General features: G+C 35.8%; 1 long non-coding RNA gene across 1 annotated transcript in view; it reads right to left on the bottom strand.

Moving 5' to 3' along the window:
- The window catches only part of LOC118765727, a 25,501-nt gene that overhangs the window by 74 nt on the left and 15,427 nt on the right, over positions 1–10,000 (bottom strand). Inside the window, exon 3 of the long non-coding RNA XR_005001598.1 lies at positions 1–36. This exon is cut by the window's left edge and continues 74 nt beyond it. This is a non-coding gene — a long non-coding RNA (uncharacterized LOC118765727). The remainder of the gene's footprint in view (positions 37–10,000) is intronic.

Below are 10,000 nucleotides of genomic sequence, written 5' to 3'. Positions count from 1 at the left end.
TATTGTTTAAGTCTTCAGGTTCCACATTTAGCCAATCTATTCTTGCTCAGTTTCTGGTAGGTCTTGACAGATACGTTTATATCGATTGAGACAGTCATACCAATGAGGAGACATGACTTTTGTCTGAAGTATTTCAATATAATGTCTGGCCTATTCACATTTATTTTTTGTCAGTTTGAATGAGGAAGTTTCAGAGAAGTGAGATGTGGTCATTTTCAAGCACTGAAGGTGGTTTGAGTTCCCACCACACTACCTATGAACTAAGGCCATACCCTTTTTTTTCGAGCATCACCCGGAGGATTCGAGCAGTTCCAAGCAGTACTGTACTGTTTTCTACAAGTGCTCCACCCTTATTGCAGCCCCATTTGCTCCATTTTTACCCATATTCCCCGGGTTCTGACAACTATTGGTATTACTACCACCTTTTTCAGCGACCACAACTGATTAACGTTCCAAGCTAACCTGTCATATCTGTCGACTTTTCTTTCTTCTTTATCGCATACCTTGTTGTCAGCTGGATATATCTATGATCTAGTATCGTTTGCTTTCTTTCTCAATTAACACTAAGCCTGGTTTCCTATTTTATATCTCATGGTCGCACTGAATCATAGAGTCCCATAGGATTTTTCCTTTATCATTTTCGATAATGCTTTCGGGTTTATGTTCGTACTATTTTGTTCTGTCAAGTCCATACTTGTTACAAAGTGTCCAATGGTCAATCCTTGCTATGTCGTCATGACGTCTCTTATATTCTTTCTGTGCTAGTGGCGTACATTAACTAGTAATATGTCATACGGTTTCACCATTTTGTCCACAAATTCTGCACTTATCACTTTCTGATGTGCTGTCTATTCTGCATTTGATGTGAGTGGTTCTTAGTGCTTCCTCTTGGGAAGCACAGATTAGAGCCTCCGTTTCCAGTTTTAAATCACTTTTAGTCATCCATAGCCATCTTTTTTCTCTGTCTGTCTTATCTTCCCTATGAAATTCTCCATGCATTCTTTTCTTTATCCACCTATTTCCAGGTTCTTTCAGTCTCAAATCCTTGTACATCGCTTTATCTTCTCAATCTTCCATCCTACACAAGCCTCACCTTCTTATTTCCAATAATAGCGGTTTCTGGGATAAACTCAGTGTTTCCTTTCTTAAAAATTACAACTCATGCCCGCCGATGGTCAAGATGAACTGAACTGTCCAAGTTTATAGATGTTGTGAGACAGTGGTATTAGCAAATTTACTAACCAACTATCGCAATTTTCTGGAAATTGCCATCGTCTGTCTTTCTGTGTAAGCGGGCAATAAATCTGCAGCAGTGCTTGCGTTTCACGCCACTCTTCATATCTTACATAAAATACATAACGTTTTCAGTTAAACATGTGGCTTCTTGTAATTCCTCAGTTTTCCACAAAATATAATAACTAAACTGTAAGATTTTATATTGAAATGGTTTGTCTATTTAAAATGTTATCTTTAATGTAAAATATATTCAATTTAAGTACAAACAATAGATGAAATATACACCTATTTTCATGTTCACACTTTAAGTGTTAAATTTAGGGCTTTTTTAAATGAAATTTAGTTTGTTTCTGAACAGAAGAGGCATAATGAATGATTTTTTAATATTGCTGAACTATAAACATTTATTTTGAAAATATTTTATTCATATTCTGCAAACTCAGTACTCTCTCTCTCTCTCTCTCTCTCTCTCTCTCTCTCTCTTTCTCTCTCTCACACACACACGCGCGCGCACACACACATTTACGCGCGCGCACGCGTGTATACCCTGCTTAGCTGATTTCTCCTTAAGCTGCATTCATGTTACTTTCATTATCACCAGGCAATTTTCAAACTGATTCGAAAGAGAGTTAACAGCTTTTTGAAGCAAGACGCCCATGAAGATGGTAAAGTAATAGTTTTGGAGGACGATGAATATCATAAAGAATGTTTTAAACAATGATTTTGTCCGTATTTCTGAACATTAGATTTTAGTGAAATACTTTGGGAAAATCTTTTTACGAGCTTAAGGAGGGCGGCAATGATAAGTGTTCGTGAATTATATTTTATTCACGATCGGAAAAGTTTCAAGATATCAACAAACTTTTAAGTATAAAATAAACGTTTTTCTACTTTATCAACAAATTTTAAAGTATAAAATATAAGTATTTACTTAACAAACTGCAGAATTACCTGTTGTACCAATAGAATGTTCCCGTAAATTTGTTTACTAAACCCAAAATTAAATATTTTCAAATTCTCGAAGGAAGTGCATGTAATAAATCGAAATGAGTTTACGGGAGGATAAACCGTCTTACCGTGAGAAGTTGTATTAAACCCGTTGCTATTTGAAGAATATTTCTCTTTTCTGTATTCCCACCTGAGCGTTTTCCCTTTCATCCATTTTGACCACAGAATGAAGGTCAAACTTTATTTTTCTATTTGCTTTATGCATTTGCGAATTCGATGAATAAATTGAATAAATTCTCAGATTTTTATTGTGTTCCTGGAAGTAAATTACTTGAAATATATCTTGATCTTAGGGTATATTTTGATGGACAGGCAGAAAAAAGAGAAACGTGGTTGTCCTCATAATATAGATTTGGTATTGCATCATGCACACACACACACACACACACACACACAAACCTCTATTACAGATAACTTAACCAGTTCATTAATCATACCGAGTATATGTGTGATTATAAATACATGTATATGTGTATGTGTGTACGTGTGTCTATGTCTGTGTGCGTTTCGTGCATATGAATACATGTGTCTGTTTGTAGCTTATTGAAACTGGATTTTTATCTCGTCTCAGTTTTTACGATATTACGCATATTCAATATACAGTATCTTGTTTCCTGCCGCCATCGTCACCTCAGCCGCCACAAATACAACGACCTTACATTCAAAACAGTGACAGTCCCCAAGTAGCTTGAATTTTAGAGGATGACGATATTGAGATTCTGTAAATCGGCTGTATGTTCTACTTACAAGCCGGGTGTAGCGAATGTGAGGACTCCTTAAAAGGCATAACCGAAGAACCACAGAATATTTGGAGTACACCTTCTACGTAAAATTTAGCATTTGCCTACAGCAAGAATCTAGCGACAACCACTGGTCCAGTGATCTGGCTTTTATTTGCAATTATATTCAGACTTGGCTACTTTTGAAATGAAAGCGTCTTCCGAGGACAGAATCAGTGAAGTTTTCACATTCTGATATCTTTGTTTTAATCTCATACACGATGAACACTGAGACCGGCATACATAATAAGAAAATACACCATTTCAGCATCCTGCAATATTCTTTTTAACCTCAGAATTTTCCTGCAAGAAGTACGAACAGTTGTTGATGCCACGTAATATGTTCCACCGTTAAGGCTAATCGAATCGTAGCGATCCTGCGTTTAATAGTTTAGACAGTGCCAATGACGCATGAAAACTTTTAGGTATTTATTTCGTTGAAGACTCAAATGACTCAAGCAGCGTTCATGCTGTTAGTTGCCTCATTGAACCTTTAGATTCTCGCATCATTTACAATTCCAGAACAATGAAGTGTTTACTTTCATGTTTCTATCACCACAAATTAAGGTTGCATCGATGCTTAATATTGCTAAACTAATTTCATAAGCTGGAATGTGAAATGAAACTCATCTATTTCGTCTCGTTGTGAAATAAAACCGCGAGCCTAGACCAAACAAGCTTTTCAGCAGTTTGAAATCAAGGTCGTGTCTACTAGATGCGTCTTTTTTAACAGAGATATGATACTTATTTCATACCAAACATGACGAAGGTGAAAGATTAAAAGCTACCTAAAAGCTCTGCAGTTTAAACATGAGGCCTACTACCATAGCAATCCTAAATTGATATGGAAATCACTTCGTATATTTATGACCTTCGCTGCATTCTTGGTTCTCTTCTACTTTATTTTGATCTTGTTTTTTTTTCTTTCCATTCAATAAATTACCTTGCAGTAGTTTTGCCGGTACTTTGCGTTCTAAGTTCAAATATCGTACTAAGTTCCATTTTCTTTGATCCCTTCACAATCGATTCGTGAAAGTACAAGCGAAACGTTGGTGGCGTTTTTTCATCATCGTCTTTCTCTCTGAATCGGTTGAAGGGACACTACTGCCCCACCACTATTCGGCCACCTTTGTGCAGTTAAGAATAAGAAGCACTCAGTCGTATTTCTACAACAGTTAAAGATTTTCATACAAAACTCTAGTTTCTTCGAGATTGTGGATGGTTATTTCAAAGCTGGTAATTACTTACTTCGATGTTACAGTTACATGTGCTTGCTCTCAGAATCACTTTGAAGGTATAGACCTAAAGAAAAGCCTTTCCGTTAGGATCAGCTCGACTTTGTTTGCAGATCCAAAGACAAAAGTAGTAAATGCTTTTATATTCTTCTTTGTATTATAACATACTTAGCTCGTAGATGTTCCCTCTTGATGCAGTTATTGTTATAGAGATCTTTATGTTTGCTTCTAGCTGCTTAGCTATGACCAAAGTAGTGTAGTGAGGACAGTTGGGGAGAATTGTTTGCCATCTCCAGCAGATCAAGTGACTCTGCATAAGTTCCTCTGGTTGACTCCTCGATGCTTCATTTGTTAATGATATTATTTAACCTCAAATTCACCTTGGTGGGAAGACCTATGTTCAAAGGATATCCAACAGTGACCATGATGTTTGTTCCTATGCTTAAGTAACCCTCAACCATATTATCCAATCTATCGCATTCAAAGACGGTGGGGTGTTATCTGAGGAAGATATACATGATAGTTTTGCCCGACCAAACCGTCACATAGAGTGTCTTTCCGAATCGCAAAAGCTACAGTATATATTAATTGAGCAGCTAAGATCAATAGTAAATGGAGATCAGTAGAAAACGTAGCTATTCAAATTACCGGTTTATTTCAAACCCTGTGCTGTCACAAAGACGAGAACAATGGCGAACGTGTTACTATATCATAGTAGTTTAATTTTTTCTTTTCGTTCACAGAGTGCTAAAGTGACAAACGAAATTTAAATTTCAAAACTAAATATAATATTAGTAAATATGAATTGAAAAATATTTTTGTAATTTTTGAATTGAAGGTTAAAAAATAGAAATTTCGTTTCATCATTGTTCTGGTATATATTACCGCAGTACTATCGTTCATCTACTAACCATAAAAAAGAAATGAAAAATAGATGAAAGAAAGAAAATTCAAGTGACATGAAATAGAAGAGTGGTGGTATTGAATGTTTTTTCTCTACATTGATAAAAGGTAGCCATAAATAAATAAATAAATAAATTGCAACAAAACAAAATAAAAATAAAAATCAGTTGACTGCATTACCGTTGAAAGAGATTATGACTCACGAATTAAAAAAAAAATCAAAAAATCCCTTCGTCGAGTTTAGTGATAACTGCATATTATCATCATAGTACATGTGCAAAGATGGAAAAGCAAAAGAAGAAAGAAAAAAGGAAAAGAATGAAAACGAAAGGAGATTCAACAAAAGCATAACTCTACAACAACATCATTATAAGACCACAGGCAACAATAAGAGCGAGGAAAATAGCTGTGTAACATTTCCATAATAGTAGAGGCGTAAAGTGAGCTGTGATGATATGATTTGGCACGAAACTGAAAAGAGTTAAAAGAAGAGAAAAAATGAGTATTTCGGCCGATCTTTATCAAAATTCAAAGGCGGAAAAAAAAAATTGTAAACAGCAAAGAAAAAGCAAATCAAAAGTAAAACGATGAAAAGAATTGAAAACATATTTTATTGATACAAATCGAACTGCCGTCTAAAAATAAAATCAATCATAATTTTTTTTCATCGGTCAGTTTTTCTAATCTTCATATTTGGTTTTCTTTCTGTCTCGTTTCAGTTAAACTTTACTTTCGTGTCGCTCCTATTCGTCAAACACACACACGTGTGTATACGTATTGCATGCGTACAGTGTTTATTTATAATATATGCGTGTGTGTGTGTGTGAGTGAGTGTGTGCTTGTGTGCGCGTGTGTGTTCTTTATCTTTAATCTTTTACTTGATTAAATCGATGGACTGTGACTACAATGGCGCACCACAATCGAGAGTTTACTCGGACACATCGACCCCAGGATGTATTCAAAAGACCGATACTTGAACACCAACATGCTGGAACTTAAACAAATCGACACCGGTTTTCCAGCTGTGGAGGTGGATTAAACACACACACGCACTCGCACGTGCATACACACACACTCGCACACACACACACACACACACACACACACACACTCGCACGTGCATACACACACACTCGCACATACACACACACACACACACACACACACACTCGCACGTGCATACACACTGGATTTACATTTTGTTGATACAACCTTAACGGAAGAATACAATGTGTGTGTGTGTGTGTGTGCGTTGGTGTGTATGTTCGATGTGCTTCTTTCAGTTTCCACCAGCCAAATCTGCTCAGAAGAATCTGGAAAGCCTGTGCAGTGGCACTGGACCTGGAGCCATGTGGCTGGACAGCAAATTTCTTACCTCAGCCATTCCTGCGCCGCCCAACAGAGCGCCAATGTCTATCAATACATTCTCCTTTCTTCTGCCGTTTATCCAACACTCTTTACATTGTGCTATAGAATGCTTGGAGGAATTATCAAGTAACACAATACAGACACGTTATATGCTTGTTAATTATTATTCTTCCTCTTCTTCTTCTTCCTCTTCTTCTTCTCCTTCTTCTTCTTCTTCTTCTTCTTCTTCTACTTCTTTTTCTTCTTCTTCTTCTTCTTCTTCTTCTCTTCCTTCTTCTTCTTTCTTCTTCTTCTTCCTTCTTCTTCTTCTTCTTCTTCTCCTCCTCCTCTTCTTCTTCTTCTCTTCCTTCCTCTTCCTCTTCTTCCTCTTCTTCTTCTTCTTCTTCTTCTTCTCTTCCTTTTTCTTCTTCTTCTTCTCCTCCTCCTCCCCTCCCCCTTCTTCTTTTCCTCCTCCTCCTCCCCTCCCCCTTCTTCTTCTCCCCCTCCCCTCCTCCTTCTTCTCCTCCTCCTTCTCCTTCTTCTTCTTCGTCTTCTTTTCCTTCTTCTTTTCCTTCTTCTTCTTCTTCTTCTTCTTCTCCTCCTCCCCTCCCCCTTCTTCTTCTCCCCCGCCCCTCCTTCTTCTCCTCCCCCCCTCCCCCTTCTTCTTCTCCCCCCGCCCCTCCTCCTTCTTCTCCTCCTTCTTCTCCTCCTCCTTCTCCTTCTTCTTCTTCGTCTTCTTTTTCTTCTTCTTTTCCTTCTTCTTCTTCTTCGTCTTCTTTTCCTTCTTCTTCTTCTTCGTCTTCTCTTTCTTTTTCTTCTTCTTCTTCTTCTTCTCCTCCTCCTCCTCTCCCCCTCCCCTCCTCCCTCTTCTTCTTCTCCTTCTACTTTAACCATTTCTCTATTTCTTTCTCCCAAACCACATTTTCTTTTGTGCTCTGTTCCTAAATCCTTTATTTCTCTCTCTATATTCCTATCTATGTAAGCGTATACTTCTCATATAGATATGGATGTATATACGTTTAAAACACAAATGTGTGTATGCGTGTGCTTGCGGCATGAGTGATAAAACTTGAGCTCAAAGCAAAACTGGCGAACGTATTAGCGTACATGGAGATTTCTGACAGGAATTTCTTTCTCAGCTATGGCAGAACATTGTCAGTGATAGTCTATACTGGAAGTGCTTCATTAATATTTGATTGTGCTGCATGCGTAGCATTTGAAATGGTAAACGTTGGCATGAGCACAACATAGACTCTTTAATTAATTTATGAATACATTATCAATCAATTATTATATTACGGTTTGTCAATTTATAAAGCCTAAATGTCAAATGTTTTGATATATGACAAAATTATTTTGCATCTTAAATGTTTAACTAACAAAGAAAATGAACGATTTTCGTATTATGTTTCTCTTTGCTATTCTACACATATCATTTATAAAGATTATATATATATGTCTGTGTGTGTGTGTGTGTCCATCACTCTCTTTCTCTCTCTCACTATATATATATATATATAATATATATATATATATATATATATAGATATATTATTATATATATACATCCATACATACATACATGAGACCATTGCTGACCTTTAGGAACATTCTGCCCTCTCGGACTAAATTATATTTTGCATTTGCGGCTCCGTTGGTGGCTAATGAGCCCTGCATACATATATACATACATACATACTACATACATACATACATACATACTCTCTATAATGAAATCCGTCGGAAGGATAATCCTGATGACAAAGAAATACGAACTCACAATATAATAGAAGCCATAGCCACTCGTAATAAAAAGGAAAACTGGTGGAATGTACTAGAGAAGACCTGAATAAAATGTAAGCGCAACAGACCTGATATAATGATTTAGGATGGAGAAGAGAAACTGTGCACAGTTGTGGAAATTAGCTGCTTGGCTGATGTTAACATAAAGATGAAGGTCAGGGAAAAATAGAACACCTCTGCTAAACTATTGAGAAATCTGCAGTTACTCTATCCAGATTACAAGTTCAGATTTATACCAGTAATTATTGGAATCCTGGGATATGTAACACTTTGCATAAATACCAATCTTCAGAAATTAGGTTTCCCAAAACCAGAAAAGAGAAAGCTGATTCGAAGAGTACAGATCCAAGCCATCACTGGAACTGTAAAAATCTGTAAAACTTTCTAGAAGTTTATCATTTGAATATATATGAGCATGTCTAGATATGCAACGATATGCATGAGAAGACGTACACAAAACATACAAATCTGCACATACATACATACATACATACATACATACATACATACATACATACATACATACATACATAATACATACATACATACATACATACAAAAATACCGTGTTGTTGATGTTGAAATTCCAAAGAAGGAACCTTGGATCTAGGTTAGAAACCGATTGTTTTTTCTCTTGGCAAGAGATCTTGAAATACACTGAATAATGACATCCATACATGATCTATATTGTTTACATACTAAGCATTAGCTAATTATCTTTAAATGCCATTCGGCACAGAAAGTGAAATCAATTGAGAAGACCTCTACTCTTCTCTTTGTGGTTTTAAAAATGGAGAGGAAGGATTTTTAGTATATTTGTTACATTCTCCACGCGTGTTTACATATAGCAAACAGGTGCGAATATGTACCCTGACTTTTAGTAATATATTTTGCCTATTTAGGTTATGTTTGCTTGCCACTTTATCATAATTGTTTTAAAGATAACTACAACTTATGATATATATATATATATAATATATATATATATATATATATATATATATATGAATTAAGAAATGGAGTTAAACGCAGGTGTTATTCAAATCTTTATACTTCCGACATATGTTTTGAAGAAAACATTGGTATTATTCCTGAGGTCATGAGATGATGTAAAACAATGTAATCATCTTGTCAGGGAAACAATGAGAAACCAAACACATCCATAAGTTATTTTAACCGAATGTGATTACCGTGCATATGAGGAAGAGGACGCTGGAAAGTTATGTTTTTAAAAAATCCTTAATCGATTGAACGTCAAAGACAATTTAGAGAAAGATAAATATGACCTACAGATGAGGACCGAACCTCTTGACCACCAAAGAACCTCGTTTTATTTTAAAAGATCACAAACCAAATTATTTTAATAACCCAACCTTACGACTTATTTGTCCTTCTAGCACTGATATCGGGGTACTTAGCAAAAATATTCTAGATAAATATATTCCTACTTTAGTTTTAAAATTAAAGACTGTAGATGAAGGAGAAAAAGTGAGGTCATTCCCATAGAACTCTGTTTGAATACTTCAATTTGATTCCTGATGAAGGTTTGACTAAGCAATATACGCTTTCTTTTATCAAATACTGTCTACAAACTCTTTCTCTATATATGCTTATAAACAATCATGATTTTTGTAGAGCTTAGAATAATTATGAATTTCTTTTACTACCTATTTTGAACACTTTTATGTA

Source organism: Octopus sinensis, linkage group LG13, assembly GCF_006345805.1.
Source record: "Octopus sinensis linkage group LG13, ASM634580v1, whole genome shotgun sequence".
Lineage (NCBI taxonomy): Eukaryota > Metazoa > Mollusca > Cephalopoda > Octopoda > Octopodidae > Octopus > Octopus sinensis.
Note: the sequence above shows the minus strand (reverse complement) of the source record. Positions and strands in the feature narration are given on the sequence as shown.